The sequence below is a fragment of the Schistocerca nitens genome, chromosome 2, assembly GCF_023898315.1.
Source record: "Schistocerca nitens isolate TAMUIC-IGC-003100 chromosome 2, iqSchNite1.1, whole genome shotgun sequence".
NCBI lineage: Eukaryota > Metazoa > Arthropoda > Insecta > Orthoptera > Acrididae > Schistocerca > Schistocerca nitens.
Window position 1 is genome coordinate 162,847,143 of NC_064615.1, and position 18,059 is coordinate 162,865,201.

The following is an 18,059-nucleotide window of genomic DNA, read 5'->3' on the forward strand; positions in this document are numbered from 1 at the left end:
ACAAATGTTACACTAGTGGCTCAAGACTGCAATCTCTCAGAGCCGATAAGCAAACCACCGCCAAGTACTTCAAGAGGGAAGCTTGTTTTTGGTGCGAATGAAAATGGAGGCTGTGAATCTGAAGGTTCATGTAATGTTATTGTGGATGTTAACATACTGTCGCAGTTAATATTGGCCAATGTTAATTGCAAGCCTTGGTTTCTCGTCCAGTGTGTTTCTGTGGTGAAGCATGATAGTGCCAGGAAAGAACCTGCTAGGAACTTATCTGTGATATGCAGCAAATGCAACGTTGGTGCGTCTTGCATGACATCTAAAATAGTAATCAAAGGTTGTGATGTGAATTTGAGGGTAGCGTATGGCATGCGCTGCATTGGTAGGGAACAGAGGGTAGCAAGAACACTTTGTGTAGTGATGAATCTTCCATCTCCTCCATCAATATTTGAGAGATACTATAGCTTATTGCTTGGAGCTGTAAAAAAAGTTGCAGAATCATCAATGAAATGTGCTGCAGAAAAATCTGTTATCCAAAATGGTTGTAACAGGGACATAGTGAGCGCTTTTGATGGTACCTGGCAAAAAAGAGGGTACACTTTCTTGAATGATTTTGTTACAACAACATCTGTTGACACTGGAAAAGTACTAAATGTTGAAGCGTTGAATGTAATATGAAATATAAAGCCTCCAGTGGAGGCATGGTAGAGCATGGAGGTGTCAGCTTGTTTACCAGATTAGTTACCTCCTGTGACCTGCGATATGTGAAGTGCCTAGGTGTTAGTAATAGTAAGGATTTCCTTGAGGTTCAAAAATGTGCTCCATATGGAGCTGACGCTATTGTGCAGAAACTGTAATGTGTGGGACATGTACTGAAAATACTTGGCACTAGACGTAGAAGGCCGAGACCAGATTTTTCAGGAAAAAAATTGATTGACGGGAAGGGAATAAAAGGAAGAGGTGTAACCTCCCCCGCACTTATCGACCTTAATGACAGTGAAAAATTAAACCGCGTGTACCTAATGGAAATTTGGGAAAAGCAATCGTCACCGAGGTTAATTTGTCGGTAAAGAGGGAGGAAATGGTTACATCTAAATGAAAGGAAAAATGCTAATGAAACTGGTGGAAAATAATTTTGAAATACGGGTAAAGTTAATAAAGGAAGTAAATGTGCGGCCGTTACGTTAACAATCAACTAGCGGTAATTAGATATTTGAAATTTGGGGGAAATTACGGTCGCCAGTCCTAAGGACAATTACTATAGTAACTGAAAAAGAAAGATTATTACACATATAATTAGCACTAGAAGCGTGGCAACTGAAGGATGACACGTGTAGTGTGAAAACTGAAAGTTTGTCGGAAGTAATAAATTTCGCTACACTCTGACTTAATTTAGCAAAAGAATTAATAAAACCGGAAAATCGAAAGTTAATTTAGTGACTGAAGTTAATAGTGAGCTTTCTTTCTGAAGCACATCGAAATTCAGTAAAATACGGTTAGTCTTGGACTACCTCAACAATCATTTCAAAAGCTACTTGAATCTACGCAATTTAGAAATAAGAGATTTAACTTTGAACTTGAATTAAATGATTCTGAACAATTAACAATAGTAAAATTTAGTACGTACCAAGCTGAGCTGCAGTCACAGGTAAGCTAAAATATGTTAACAAAACTAGCACTCTTAATTTGTGCTTGTGTAATCTAAGTATTGTAGCCAGCTATGAATACTTTAACTGAACTTTGAAATTAAAGCAGTGAAATGGAATTAGGCTGACGTTTGAATTTCAACGACACTCGGGTTCATTTCGGAAAAGGAAGGGACCCTGCTTGGTAATGCAACTGGGACAATGAGCAACAAAGGTTCATGCTAAGTAGCTGTAATTTTGTGATGCAACAATTTTAAAAGTTTGAAAAGCTGATGTCTGCCATACAGTTCTAAAACTTTACGTGCTTCCAGTCTTCCTTGTTGGTTGATTGAAGGTTTGAAGCCGTCGATCGAGGATGTGGCGACAGTCACTCATTGTCGGCCGTCGCTGTCGCAGAAGCTGGATGTTGGCGCGCCTTCTTCTCGACACGGTCACCAGACGAAACGGGCTCTTGATGTGCGCCAGCTAATGCTTCCCATCCGCGACACCATGTCAGAAACTATCATCGCAAGTCAAGCGCAATTACATGCTGCGAAACCCCGTAAGCGCGGCAACTCGCGGGAGCATCACATCACACAACTGCTCCACTCGCTACTCCAGCCAGACTCCCTATGCTCAGCCCGCGCTCCACGCGGCCGAGTTAACACTACCAAAGATCCTACACACTTTGATTCTTCACACGACCTATCGATGTAATCGTTCGATAGCAGTTTTCCCTAGGCAAGACCCAGCGTAAACATACAAATAATATTCACAAAACAAACCAATTATACATCGACATAAATGCATATATATATATATATACAAATAGTAAAACAATTACAATATACAAAGACACAGAAATGTTATATCTTCAGGTAACAAAAATAAGGAAAAAAGTTATAGTACGATAGATGGAAATAGGAGGATATGCATTTCCGGCGTTACACGTGCCCCACATTGTCTGAGGATGTTCGTGTAACGTAAACAGACTCAGAAAATGTCCCAAAAAAGAAAAAAGTGGAAATGCATATGCTCAAAACATCAAAAAAAATTTAGCATTCGTCTAATTAACCATAAACCAATTTTTAGACAATAATAATTGAGTGGAGACACTCCCAATCTTATTCCACTCTGTCATCTTGCCCAAAATAAAACAGGTTGACAACATATCAAAATTCATAGAAAACATAGAAAATGGTTTAGCTATTCCAAAATCATTAAAATTCGTAACACTATAAGAAAAGGAATACTATTTGCAAAATTAATTAGATTAGATGGTCATAGAAAACAGGTATATCAAAATACGCAAATTAATAATTAATTACATAGAATACGTATTTTATATAAACTTTTCATAATTATTATTCTCGTCATGAGTGTGCACTTAACGCTAACCAAGAAAATAATATACAGCAGATTGACAAAAACTTAAATATTGACAACAGAATTCTTTCATATCAGCTGTCCGGGAAGAAAAACAACTCCGCCTTCCGTACTCGCAAGTACAAAGAATGCCGACAGTGGCACAAGAGCCGACAGCGGCACAAGAGACGACAGCGGCTCCGCCTCGCTAGTATTGTTGCGCCCGCCTGTGCGGCACGCTTGATCTCACTCGCCTGTGTAACGGCATTTCCAGAACGTCCGTTTCACTGAATTCTTTATGAAAACTCACTCCCGAGTAATCTCAAGGAGTCCCTTAATACTATCACAGTGGATAACTCAACACTGTCCATCATCACACTCATGTACTAGCCTGAAACTTAAAACAGCGTCTAAGTACATCGGCAGTGACTAGTAAATCACATATTTATGAAATCTTACAGCTAGTTACAAAATCATATTTACATTCCTTAATCTACAGTGACTCAGCTGAAAACTTAAACTAGCAGCTTGGATTTTTCAAATGATTATTAATCAATTCCTCTTAAATCATTTAGTCAAAATTAATTTCTTATTAATTACAACTTCTTTAATGTCCTCTTGGTCAGGCAAAAGCATGGAAATCTAGCAAATCGTGAAATATTACACTCTATATTTACATGCTGTACAAATTACCCATTCTGTGGTATTAATCAATCCTAGGTTGGTACAATTTCAGGTCTACAATGTTCCGTATACCTAATAGTTTTCCAGAGCTTGGATACTCTAAGCAATAAGCATTTATGTGAGGTATACCAATGATTTTATATGGTCCATTATAAACAAACTTAAATTTCGAGATCTCATTGTCTATCTCGCTCGATTTCTCATGAGCTTTTACAAGTACTAAGTCTCCGATTGCAAACTTAGCAAAACGCGCTTTAGCGCCATGACGACGTATGCGAGCATCGGCTTCATTACTTCTCGCAAACGATCTTTTTTCACACCAATACTAATGTCAATCCGTGTAGGGAATTTTATTATCTCTTCCAATTCACTTTCTACACTTTTGTCAATGCCAAGATTCCTCACGTTACGGCAGTTCAAATTCATACCTACGTCAATGGCATCCGGCCAGTTAACAATGTGTATAGGCTGGTATTGCCTATGCAAACCGTCTCCTGCCTCATCAAAACTAACTACTATTATTTTATCTTGTGACGTACATGTCAAACTTTTGCTTTCGCAATTAATCACTGCACGGTACTTTAATAGCCAATCTAACCCGATAATTACTTCCGTAGTTAAGTCTGGCACGACAACAAACTCTTTTTCAAATCGTGCACCACATATCTCGAAGTTGACAAAAATCTGTTTTGTGACCGGTTTACTGGCCTTCCCAGTAGCACCGATAATTTTCACTCCTGTTACTGACATAACTACGATGCCAGGTCTGTCTTTCAGTAACTCAAATATTTTCCTAGATACAGCACTCAATTCTGCACCGGTGTCAATCAACACGTTTAGTTGTAGGTCGTGCATATTAACAGACACTACTATCTGCCTACACTTGTCTTCGACTGTTTCTTTATTTTCCCACAGTAAATCCTCGTCTATATCCAGGTCATTCCAGAAAAAAACATCCGGCTTTGATCCTAAATCCGGCTTATCTGGCGGCTTTTTCAGTCTCTGTTGACATACAGTTTTAATTTCAACACGTTTGTCCTGAGGCTTAGTCTGTAGCTTCGCCTCCAATACCGAAACCTTTTCCTGTAACTCGTCAACTAGTGAGTGTTGCTTTGCTATCAATTCACTAACTGTCACCTTCGTTGATTCCTCTTTGGTCAGATTGATCTCATCTGCCAATCTACCTGGTGAAATGTGCCCAGTAGTATCTGCAATTACTTCCTCTGGATCTGCGAAACCCATACTGTTACCGTCTGACCGTATAACGTCAGCTCTAACCTCATACACGCTGTAATCTACATGCTTTTCTACCAATCGTGTCCGGCTATCACTAAAATTCTCGTAATCTTTCTCCTCAATACTTTTGCAGTGTTTAAACTGGAGCTTTGCGTCGGATGGGTCGACCACTTCTAACACTATAACTTTCGGTAAAGTCTGCCGGTCAGGGCCAGAACTTTCCGTTACTACTTCAACATCCAACTCTTGCGGGACGAAACACGACGAATCTTGCTCGTGCTCCCCATTAACATCAACTATTTCTAGTAAAGTCTGCCGGTTAGGGCCAAAACTTTCTGTCATTTCACAAACACTATCTTCCTGCGGGACGAGACGCGGAAAATCCTGCCCGCGCTCCCCATAAACACTTCTCCCATACAGGCCCCTATAATCTCTTAGTTCGTCGTATAAGCGACCGAACTGCCTTAACCAGACCTCATCCCTCTCTGCATCCCCTCGCTCGATGACGGACGTTTTATCCGACATCTGATCTTCTCTCAACACTTGCGAATCATTCTTAAACTCAATCTCCAGTTCCGCTGTGTGTATTACAGCTGCCACTTTATAATCGATTTCCGGAACACTACTTAAATTGTTCCCACTGACAGTGAATGTACCTTCTACTGCCGTGTATACAGCTGATCTACTACTTGTCGGCGCACTCCTTTCTCTTAACACTGGCACACTCTCCCGCCGTTGATTATTCCATACGGAATTTTCATAACGACGACACCTAGGTTTTCTCTTGTTATTGGGCCTCCAAAATTTCTCCACGCTCGGTAGGCCCCTCACCGGCGCGGCTAATGGTTTCCCTGTCTCGTCCCAGCAGATACGCTCCCCGGATGCTGCTGAGGCGGCTTATCACACCCTCTGGCGTTCTTACTATCCTGTGAAGCCCGTATCACGTTAGTATGATACTGGTTTCCGTCATTCCTGTTATTATTTGCGTTGTATCGATTGTCATTACGGCCCGAACCACTATTGTTATTGCTGCCAAGATTGCGGTATGCATTATTCCCATAGTTGTCGTTGATGTGGTTGCTGTGGTACCCGTTGTTGTTACCACGGCCTCCACCACTGTCGCGATTATTGCGCCAATAGTCCTCGTCCCCAACTCTTCCCAGGAAATCATTGATTGTCCTGTGATTGCTTCCTACATAGCGTTTTGTATCATCTGGAAGCTTCTTGTAGAGTTCCCAGATGATTTCGGCTTCCGTGCGGCGATCACGCAAATATTCCAACTTGCGGATCCAGCCCTCACAAAACTCCTTCATCGAGCCGCACGAATTCGCATCGCAAGGCCTCGATACGACAAATTCGCGCCAGACACTTTGCTGTTTTTGCTCTGACCAGTATTCAGCCAGAAACAAATTTTTAAACTCGTCGAAAGTCAGGTTCGTAATGTTGAGGTTTAAGCCCCAACGCTTGGCATCACCAGCCAACACATCAATAACCGCATTAATTTTACTCTCAGTAGTCCATGATCTGGGTAAAACTATTTCACAATTTGTAATGAAATCCGTCGCGTGCATACCGCCATTTTTCAAGGGGTCGATCCGCTCCTCTTTCGTCAACAATTCCGAACTATGTGCACAGATTGGCACATAGCTCTGTTTTTCGTCAAGTTTCTTTTCTAATTCCGACACTCTCGTAATTACTTGGCAAGTGGTTGTCGCAAGCGTTTCTACTTCCCTTTTTTTTTCTTCGCAGGTATTAGCCTGCTTCGTCACTTTGGTATCTACTTCGGATACTAAGGCCTTTAAAGTTTCCACCTTCTTTTGATCCTCTTTTTTCACTAATTGAATTTGTTCCGTCACCTTATTCTCGATGATCGGAGCAACTGCTTCTCCTACACTTTTCTCGATTCTGCTAATTTCGGAATAAAAACGAGTATTTATGCTCGCAATTTCCGCCTGAACGCCTATCATTTCCTGTTTAAGATTACCGATTTCGGTATTAATTACAACAATATCTTCTTTGATTTTATCAACTTTTGTGTTAACAACTCCAACATTGTTGTTAACAACATTAATAGCTTCGTTCTGACTGTCTAGCTTTCGTTCAATTATTTCAAACTGAGCTTCTTGCTTGGCAGCCTGAGCTTCTTGCTTGGCAGCCTGAGCTTCTTGCTTGGCAGCCTGAGCTTCTTGCTTGGCAACCTGATCGTCTTGCTTGGCAGACAGAGCTTTAATTTCGTTAATCAAAACATTCAATAAATCAGTTAAATTCCCGGAAACTACCGGTTTTACTTCCGAAGCGGCTTCCTCTTTAATTGTCCCCCCGTATTCGTCATCAAGGGATTCAGATTTGATTTTCACTTCCGATTCCGAAACATTTTCTAAAGTTTGGAATTCCATTTCTGCTCTCTGTTGCGTTTCGGCGGTCGCGTCTTTCATGCTAGCCGCCTGCCACTGAACAATGGGTACCGCGGTGCGCGTTTCCCACTGTTCGACCAATTGTTCCGTATCCAAGTCTACCAAATTTTGGCAATTGTTGCCTTCACTCATTTTAATAATTTTCAATAAAAATGCCAAATCTCAAATCTAATTAGGATTACTCCCACTACTTATTCTCGCTGACGTAACGGCCTGTACGTAACCAGTACTTTGTTACGAGATTTGCACCATACAAAATTCGTGCCCAGAACAACCTCAAATCCGAAGATTGTCCTGTCACCAGGTCGCCACGTGTAACCTCCCCCTCACTTATCGAGCTTAATGACAGTGAAAAATTAAACTGCGTGTACCTAATGGAAATTTGGGAAAAGCAATCGTCACCGAGGTTAATTTGTCGGTAAAGAGGGAGGAAAGGGTTACATCTAAATGAAAGGAAAAATGCTAATGAAACAGGTGGAAATTAATTTTGAAATAGGGGTAAAGTTAATAAAGGAAGTATATGTGCGGCCGTTACGTTAACAATCAACTAGCGGTAATTAGATATTTGAGATTTGGGGGAAATTACGGTCGCCAGTCCTAAGGACAATTACTATAGTAACTGAAAAAGAAAGATTATTACACATATAATTAGCACTAGTAGCGTGGCAACTGATGGTTGACACGTGTAGTATGAAAACTGAAAGTTTGTGGGAAGTAATAAATTTCGCTACACTCTGACTTAATTTAGCAAAAGAATTAATAAAACCGGAAAATCGAAAGTTAATTTAGTGACTGAAGTTAATAGTGAGCTTTCTTTCTGAAGCACATCGAAATTCAGTAAAATACGGTTAGTCTTGGACTACCTCAACAATCATTTCAAAAGCTACTTGAATCTACGCAATTTAGAAATAAGAGATTTAACTTTGAACTTGAATTAAATGATTCTGAACAATTAACAATAGTAAAATTTAGTACGTACCAAGCTGAGCTGCAGTCACAGGTAAGCTAAAATATGTTAACAAAACTAGCACTCTTAATTTGTGCTTGTGTAATCTAAGTATTGTAGCCAGCTATGAATACTTTAACTGAACTTTGAAATTAAAGCAGTGAAATGGAATTAGGCTGACGTTTGAATTTCAACGACACTCGGGTTCATTTCGGAAAAGGAAGGGACCCTGCTTGGTAATGCAACTGGGACAATGAGCAACAAAGGTTCATGCTAAGTAGCTGTAATTTTGTGATGCAACAATTTTAAAAGTTTGAAAAGCTGATGTCTGCCATACAGTTCTAAAACTTTACGTGCTTCCAGTCTTCCTTGTTGGTTGATTGAAGGTTTGAAGCCGTCGATCGATGATGTGGCGACAGTCACTCATTGTCGGCCGTCGCTGTTGCAGAAGCTGGATGTTGGCGCGCCTTCTTCTCGACACGGTCACCAGACGAAACGGGCTCTTGATGTGCGCCAGCTAATGCTTCCCATCCGCGACACCATGTCAGAAACTATCATCGCAAGTCAAGCGCAATTACATGCTGCGAAACCCCGAAAGCGCGGCAACTCGCGGGAGCTTCACACCACACACCTGCTCCACTCGCTACTCCAGCCAGACTCTCTATGCTCAGCCCGCGCTCCACGCGGCCGAGTTAACACTACCAAAGATCCTACACACTTTGATTCTTCACACGACCTATCGATGTAATCGTTCGATAGCAGTTTTCCCTAGGCAAGACCCAGCGTAAAAATACAAATAATATTCACAAAACAAACCAACTATACATCGACATAAATGCATATATATATATATATATATATATATATATATATATATATATATATATATACAAATAGTAAACCAATTACAATATACAAAGACTTCAAGTAACAAAAATAAGGAAAAAAATTATAGTACAATAGATGGAAGTAGGAGGATATGCATTTCCGGCGTTACAGAGGGAAACTGACGGATGCCGAAATTGAGAAGCTACAGACATATTATGGCTTGGCAATAATATGGAACACAGGACACTTGAAAAATATGAAGCAAGCAGTTTGGGCCTCTTACATCCACAAAATATCCACAGACAGTTACTCTATCCAAAACTTGAGCCCAAAAGAAAGTGAATATTGATGTGGCTACCAAAGGTCAATTGCTGGTGATGAAGAATATCATCACAGGAGTTCTCTACTAACTGCTGTAATGGAGGCCATCAAACCAATAGTCTGGGACCTTGCAAATGAAAACTTTTTGAAGAAATGTCTTCATGGTGTCACACAACATCCAAGCGAAAGTTTTAATCAATGTGTATGGGCAAGATTATCAAAAACCATTTTTGTGGGAAAGATGCACTTGCTTTTGGTGTTCATAATGCAGTTCATGTTTTATTGATGATATGCAAAGCAGGAAATATGTTTTAGAGAAAATGAGAATTGAGCGCGGAGTTAACTGTATCAATGCTTTGTACACGATAGACAGAGAGTGTGTAGTAAAAGCAAATAAATGATTTTTGGAGGTGATAAAATCAATAAGAGTGCATCATACGAATTTGAATTGGAAGAAATCTGATTGAGAAAATGAAAAAGAACCAGCTGACAGTGCTGGACAGTTCTAAAAGAATGCCAAATTCAAGCAGAAATTTTGATGGGCATTTTCTGCAAAACACAAATTTCTGTACTTAGGTACACAAACGTCCAAAATAAGTATCCTATTACGTTCAAAGTTGGTATGCTTCCCGTGAGTCGTGCTTGGGTAGCTCAGATGGTAGAGCACTTGCACGCGAAAGGCAAAGATCCCGAGTTCGAATGTCGGTCTGGCACAGAGCTCTAATCAGCCATGAAGTTTCTATTAAAAACTGTATTAACACTGAGATGATTAATCATTAAATTAGAGTTTTTTCCAAATATGAAGTTTAAAAGGAAACCATTCATTCGTTTTTTCATAAATTATATAAATTCTAGAGTATCCTCCACTTGTAAGTATGGTTTGTACGCTGTGCAAAATTACCTAAGAATCTCTGTTACTTATGAAGAAAAGTATACCTATAGCAACAATGCAGCCAATAGAAAGAGAAAAATTGACCGAATTACATGTGTAAAAAAATTATTTTGTTAGTGTTATGTACATAGTTCCGCGTAGTCAGCGCGTACGCAACTTTCCCAATAGAGCGCGCCCCGCTAAGCACAACACCGCAGTCGCAACGCTTGTCCGTCTCCGCACTACGAGATGGCGGTGTCTTAGAGATGGACCAAATTCTGCTCTCGCCGATCCGCGTATTAATATGTAACGCAGCCAATGAGATTGCTGCTAACTTAGAACCTTTTCTCCTCGCGGATCACACTCACGCAGTGGTACCTGAACGCCCGAGGTATTATAACGAGTGTACAGACCTCCGATTAGTCATTCTGCATTAGTCTGCATTAGTCTGCATTTGTCTGTACCAGTCTATCGTCAAGTTTCAGTCTACGCCTAATAAGATTGCCATATTCCTGTACATAGCCATGAAGACATGAAGATAAATGAATGGACACTTTGTCAAGTATCAGAGATATGTGGGAATAAGATTAACGTACCAAGACCAAAGGAACTTCTGATTGTCAATTGTAAATAGCATCCAGAACCAAGTTAAGTTATTTTTGTGCTTGTTATTATTTTAATAAATGTGTGTGAAAATTAATCAAGTTCTGTTTGAAGTTGGTCACCATGAATCTGCTACTCCAAGCGTGCAAGTGGCCCTTCTATCGTCTGACCTAACGGCAGAAGATAAACATGCCACGATAAGACCACGAGACGTACTGCTAACACTCGCCTATTTCGTTACAGCGAAAAGTAAAATAATCTGATGGTGTGTGTACCGAAGGTCTTACAGTACGCACACCACAGTTAGGTTTTGAACTTCCACTGCTATGAGTGTGAATCCTGAATCGTTCCTGGTCATGCTGACAAAGTTGTATGAACTTATTTGCAAAAGAATACACAAGTATTGGAACAGGGCCAGTACCATTCCAAAATACCGTTATCCATGATGGAGGCCATGACGTCACACCCGCCCCCCCCCCCCCCACGCCTACGTATACGCGCTATACATGAAATGTTTTCATAACACCGTCACCATTCCAAAGCATCGTTAGTCGACAAGGTCGCACGCAGTGTATCCGGCACGTGTTGACTCTCTAGTCTTTATTACCGTAGCGGGTTGTGACATAGAGAGAGAGAGTTAGCGCCATCTCTGTCTATGTCACAACCCCGCGCATACATACACGCGCTAGGCAGGACCTATACAAATCAGTGCCCGGCCCACCTCACTCTCACACTGCTCGTATACTTCGTTCGTCCAGTACTTGTCACGTCTTCGTAATTAAACGTGCAAAAAATGAAGCGTTCAAGTGTAACTGCACTCACTAAGGATACGATATTACTTATTGCCTAATCCAATTCCTCTTACGTCATCACGTACAATACATTACAATTATTTTACAGAAATACATTTCTTAAACAAAATTTTCAAAACAACATTATAAAAACAATCATGATGATCTGTTCCTGTGGATAAAATAAACGTTTATTAATTTAGTCATCCCATCACCACATGGTCTCTAACTACTAATTTCTCTATTTCTACTTTCTACAGTTGACGTCAACATGCTACTACTACTACATGCCGTGACCTTTTATAGTAAACTCCTTTCCCTGGCGTCGCTCAGTTGCTGCTATTATCTGCGAACAATTAAAAACATTTGTTGCACATTATTGTAGGTTACTGTAACTCCGAATTGCTCCGATACCCCTTTGATGTTACGCTTGTTTGACTAGTTATGGCACTGGTCTTCCGCCCCTAGTCTGCTTCTGTCTCTAACAGTAGGCTCAATTCAACGTCATGCTTATCTGTGGAACAAAACAAGAGTTAGTTTTGCACGTTACAGCAAGTAAAAATCAGTGATAGTGGTCAAGGTTCATGGCTGGACTTGAGAGCATCTATCTTTTGTGGTGACCTTCATTATCATCCTTTAAACGGAGTGGCGTGTTGTTTTAGCGTCTCTGCTTAACTCAAATAGTTAAGCCCAGACTCGGCTAGCGTCTCTACAACACTCCTACGGCCCAAATCATCAATAAGCTCTGTCGATCACGCTATTGCGTGCGACCAACCGCCTGATTTACGTCTTTCTATGAAGGCTCAAAACTCGCCTTTTCACACAACATCCTCATCGCACCCATTACGAATTATCCATGTTTGGTGCGTCCCTATCGCCTAATTTCGATTGACTGGCCACCGGATAGTCGTTTTGATCACCGTACTCACACTATCAACACAATTGAGATAACAGGTGCGTCTCGAACACTACTGCGTCGGACAGACCGCCTCATAATTATCACCCGAAACACCCACAATCGCCATACGCCGATAACGCAACGGGTGGGTCCTGAACACTACCGCGTCGGACATCATACCCTGCACTCGTCTCAAGAAACGCAACACATTCGGTGGGACGCAATATCCACCTACCACATCACAACACGCTCAACACACCCCAAATCCATCCACCACAGATCCAGATTTTATCCTGAAAGCTCTCCTGTCCAATAGCCTTGCCATAAAATTTTGTATAGGAAGTTATCTACATAAGATAACCCCTTCTATAATTAATCTAATACTTCTAAATATGGTTTGTGTCATAGCTGAAGCAAATTTTCTATACTAAGCGACCCAGTGGCCCCCATACAACAAAATTTAACATCAAACACATAATATACACACAAACCATACCAAAATAAGACAAGCACATGAAAATAGGAAAATAAATACACACAACATAAAACAAATAATCACAAAACAAAAATAAAACACTGCCTATACTAATACAAATAAACATCGCCAACAAATCACAAAAATCTAATCTAATTATACACTACTTTGTTCCCGGCCGCGTTCTTCCGCTGCCGAGTGTGCCGCCCTAGTCATTCTTGTCTGTTTTGCGCAGTTTGCGTACGGCAAGTGTTAGCCGGACGTATTTTGATTATTTGTGTAGGTTCTGGATTGAGGTCTTCACTCGCTCTCCAGTTCTGCACTGGTTGATCCCATCCATTTTTATTGGCTAGTTTCCAGTTATTATTACCCTGGTTCCACCTACGTTCCTGTGGCGGATAATGTTTGTCCTCTATTATCGCGCCACTGTGGGTTGTTTCCCCTATTGTTACCGTTACCGGCATAGGTATTCCTCATCTGGTTTCTGTTTCTCTCTATATTCGCGTCTTGGCCTTCCTCATGCGGTCCCCTTTGCTTCTTCTTCTCACACACCTGCTGGTCGTTATAGGCAAACTCCAGTTCCCTAAGAATGCCCTTAAATGCTTCTACTTCATTTCCGCATCTGCCAGCTAGCGTCTGCTGATATGTAAGTGGCAACTTCATATAGCATACGCGTATAATCTCCCCAAGGCTGCACGGTTCTTCCAGGTACTGATTCTTTTTCAGCATGTTCTATAAAAATTTCACAACACATCAGAAACCTGAGCTCTCCAAGTCGCGTGTCATGATAATTTCTTGTTCAATTCTGTTTTGGGTCTCCTTTGACCAATATCTGCTCATAAAAGCGTCGCGGAACTCTTGGTATGTTCTGCAACCTTTAGCAACTCTACGCATACTTTCCGCTGATGCACCTTCCAAGTGCGCACACACAAAGTCAATTTTGTACATTAACGGCCACTGTGGTGGTAACGTTAGATCAAACTGTCCAATGAACGTTTTTGGATGTAACGTATTATTATCATCCATATAGTGCTGGAACTTGTGTACCGACAGAAAGTGTTTATAATCAAACTGCCTAGTTTCATCTTTATGCTGTGGCGTTTCGATGTTTTCATAAACTACCTCCGTGTGCGCCTCCTGGATATCCTGTGGCTCTTGCAAGTGCGAGGTGGATCGCCTAAACGGGTAGCAATTGCTTGCGCCAGTTGTTCTGCTACTGAACTCCGCCTCCGGCAAATCACTTACTACACGCGGTACCTCCGTACGTGTGCCTCGCGGTTCATAGCTGCCATGACGTTCTAACGGTCTGGTTTCCAGCATGCATGCTTCATTATCACGTCGGTTCACAACTCCTGTGACAGATACTGTGTCCCGTTGACGTACTTCCGAGGTTACCTCTTCCGTGGATACTGTCTGAATATCGGCTCCAGTTTTTCCTGTATTTGTAGAAGTTCTGTCGACTGACAGTGCCTCTACCCTGCTCTCGATTTGTCGTTTAAATTCGGCAAATTCTGCCATCAGTGGTGCCTCTCCGGCTTCCTCCTTCCTGCTCGACACGGTTTCTTCAATCTTTTTCACTCGTGTCTGCAGCATATTTATAACAGTTTTGCCGACCTTGGTCTTGTTCTCTATGTCCTCCTTCGTTTCTCTCGATATTCTCTTGGCTCCCCGCGCAATTAATTTCGCCTCATTGGCGGTTCTTTTCGCTTCGGATATCTCTCGCTCTAACATCATCCTTCACACCGCATGTTTGACGCTTTATGATGGCAAGCAGTGCCCGGGTTTCCTTTCTACACTCCTGTATGCTGCTGTGTGTTTCTTCTTTCCAGACTAGCTTGCCTCTCCTTTCTACACTTTTAAATTCTTTCCTGCAACACTTTCGTACTAGCGTCTATCTTCTGCATCATACGCTCCAAGAATCCAGCGATGCCTGAACCGTCTACCGCCAAGTCTCCCCTTTCCGCATGATAACTACTGTCATGACTTGCAGGTGATCCCCTGCTCATTCTTCCGTCTCCTGTCGAGTAAGGTCCAAACCCTGCTCGGTACGACAGTGTCGGACTGCAGTCTTCGACATCTCCACAGCAACAAAGTTTTCATTGAAGATGGTGGCACGCTTAAAATTTGGCCTGGCTATACATTTTCTCACGCCATAACGCCCTTCCCATGCGCTTCTAATAACAATATCACGTTCATTTCTTACATTTTGCATAGTTTTCCCGAAAATGGAATTATTCATTAATTTATAAAAGTCTTTTTCAAAATCATTACTCGCGACCGCCCTCTTTTCAGTATTTAGTTCAATATACTCCTTCAACCAGGGGGATTGCTTGAAGGAGATTGCCCGGGTGATTTTAATGAGCTCCATTCCTAATCTGAGGCACTGCTGGAAGTTACGATAATGAATAATATACCTCTGCTTATCCCCAACAGTGGCCAGCAGTTTAGGGCTGGTGCTTCCTCGTGGAATTTGCTGCTCTGAACATAACGGCAAGTCGCTTGTCTCTCCATGCAAATTATTAGGGTACGCGATGTCTGCCTCAAGCACATACCCTACATCAGAATCGGCCGCAAGACCCATTATCTGTCCACCTATTCCCTTCAATTCGTCTTCAGGCACCCATTGGAACCCGGCAACCGACAGCGGTTGCTTCATAGCATGCCCATATAAATTGTTAACATCTAAGTACAAAATGTAACTAGAATCAAGGGATGCGTTGTACTCGACACCCATCCGCGGGTTATTTGCCTTGGCGTGCCTGTGAACACATTGACAAAGTCCGCCGCGGATCCCTCGCTCAAAAATAGAAGCATCGAAGCATCAGTCAAAAGTTCAATGTTGCAATCCGTTTTTTTGAGCATAGCGTCCTAGGACAACCCAGGTGCCGTGTAATAAAAGGCAGGGTCCAGAGAGTACGTGGTCATACATACACTCCGGAACTTTTCGAAAACATCTGCAAGCAAACGAATGTCCGTGTCCATGTATAACCTTGCATATTCTCCCAAATTGGGGATGTTGAATTCCTGCCAGACATTAACGGCATGCTCATAATCTGTGATAGTTATGGTATCGCCTGTGAGAGTACTGGTAAAAGAAGTTATTTCGGGAAGCCTTGTTTCGTTGAGTTTTGCCATACTATCAAGATACTCGTACGGGAAAACTCCTTTCCTCGTCGCAAGTTGAAACTTTTCCTCATCGGTAAATACAGATCGAGTGATATGCATATCATTCCGAGGTAAAGTCTCAACCAGTTTCTGGAGCGAAGTCTGCATAAATCGTAGAGAGTCAAGGAAGCGGAGCGTAATTTTCGGCGTCATTCGTTTTGAAAAAGAAATGTACTTTTCAACACTTTCAGGCAGGATACTGAGCTGATCATTCTTCATACCGAACTTAGTCAAGTGCTCAACGAGAAAATGAGCGTCATACCCGCTCAGATTATGAAAAAAGACGGGTATGTGTGTAGGTAACTGATACTTCAAGTTGCATGCTTTGTGGGCTGCACCGCGGAACTTACCCGTAAGATGACAATGGTCTCTACGAGGAGTCTCCGCTTTTCTATCTAAGGCCAGCCCGCAAATATGACAATTAACAGCCTTTTCATACAAGTCATTATTTTCCTTTGATTTGGTCATGGGAATATTGATGCTGTAGAGCTTGTGAACTTGCCATGAAAGTTTTTCAAGCTCAATGAGAAGCCAAACCGCCGGATCGTCCCTACATAAGACTGATAGCTATTAAGTTTACAATCATACGCGCATACAACTTGGAACGCCGCCGCATAAGGTACGTGTTTTTGTGTGAAGGTTGTGTGTGAGGCTAAGGGGTTCCCTTCACAACGAGTAATAGGAGCCAGCAAGCATTCAAAATCGGCGTACACAACAATAGGACAACGCTGCTGGTGGTGAGCATTTTTAAATTTAATGAAGTTATTTTCCTCAGCGGGCATAACAACACGTACCGGGTCCATGCATGCACAATCTAATAGATGTGGCGCTAATAACTCTTGAGATGAAAAATAATTCAAACACCTTATACAAATATGTTGTTTATGTTCATTTTTACTTAACTGGGAGGAAATGAGTCGGGACATGTCTTTGATCCAGACGTAGTGATAATTATCACGTTCGGAGAAGAGCAGCATGTTGACATGCAACTCTCGCTCACCTGCAAATTTTGAGAAATGGAGGGGGCCTACTACTGTATGCTTGTTCTGCTCATCTGACTTGCTTCTCTTCTTCAGGCCATAAACGTGGACCGATATGGCGGTATTCTGAGCCTCAAACTTAGGTATGTCCTGGATTCTTAAAGGGAACTCTATTCCGTCAAAGTTATACTATCTCTTAATATCTTTGACTTTGTAACTGCTGGGACGCTCGGGACGATGGTTGTAATTGTAATTTCTCTCGCAAGCCAGGTCTCACCATGCAAAATCGATGTGCTCCGAGAAATAACGCCATTGTCACCCCATATATAATGCAGAGTAGCCGTCTCCGCGTCACCTTGATGTTTAGGGGGGTGACTCAGTTCACAGCATAATACCGCACTGCATTTAATGGCGTTAAATTCCGGATCATCTAAGAGTTTGAGGAGCTCGGTCTCCAAGACGGGGAGGCACGCCTCCAAAAACCTTACAGGATCGCGATACCTCCCGCCTGGATTCTCAATTCTGGTGAAAGAGATTCGCCCCTCAAACGCTCTAGCAACTGGAGTATTCTAAGGGAGTCATTACGCCGTCATTCTGATCGAATTCATTATCGATAGGACGGGGGAGAGAACTACCGCTAGCCATAGGGAAAATACTATTATTACTATTGCTACAACTAGGAGTCCACCCGATAGATGAAGGGGCTGGTGATGAGGGATCGTAATCATCATCATTTGCGGGGAGAGGTATACGTCTCCGAACGCATACCTTGCGTGGGCGGCGGCGGCGGCGAGCTGCTGCTTCCGGAGGAGTAGGAGGTGACAGCCGGCTTGAAGGGCCAGGCTGTGGCGACGGCGGACGGGTGC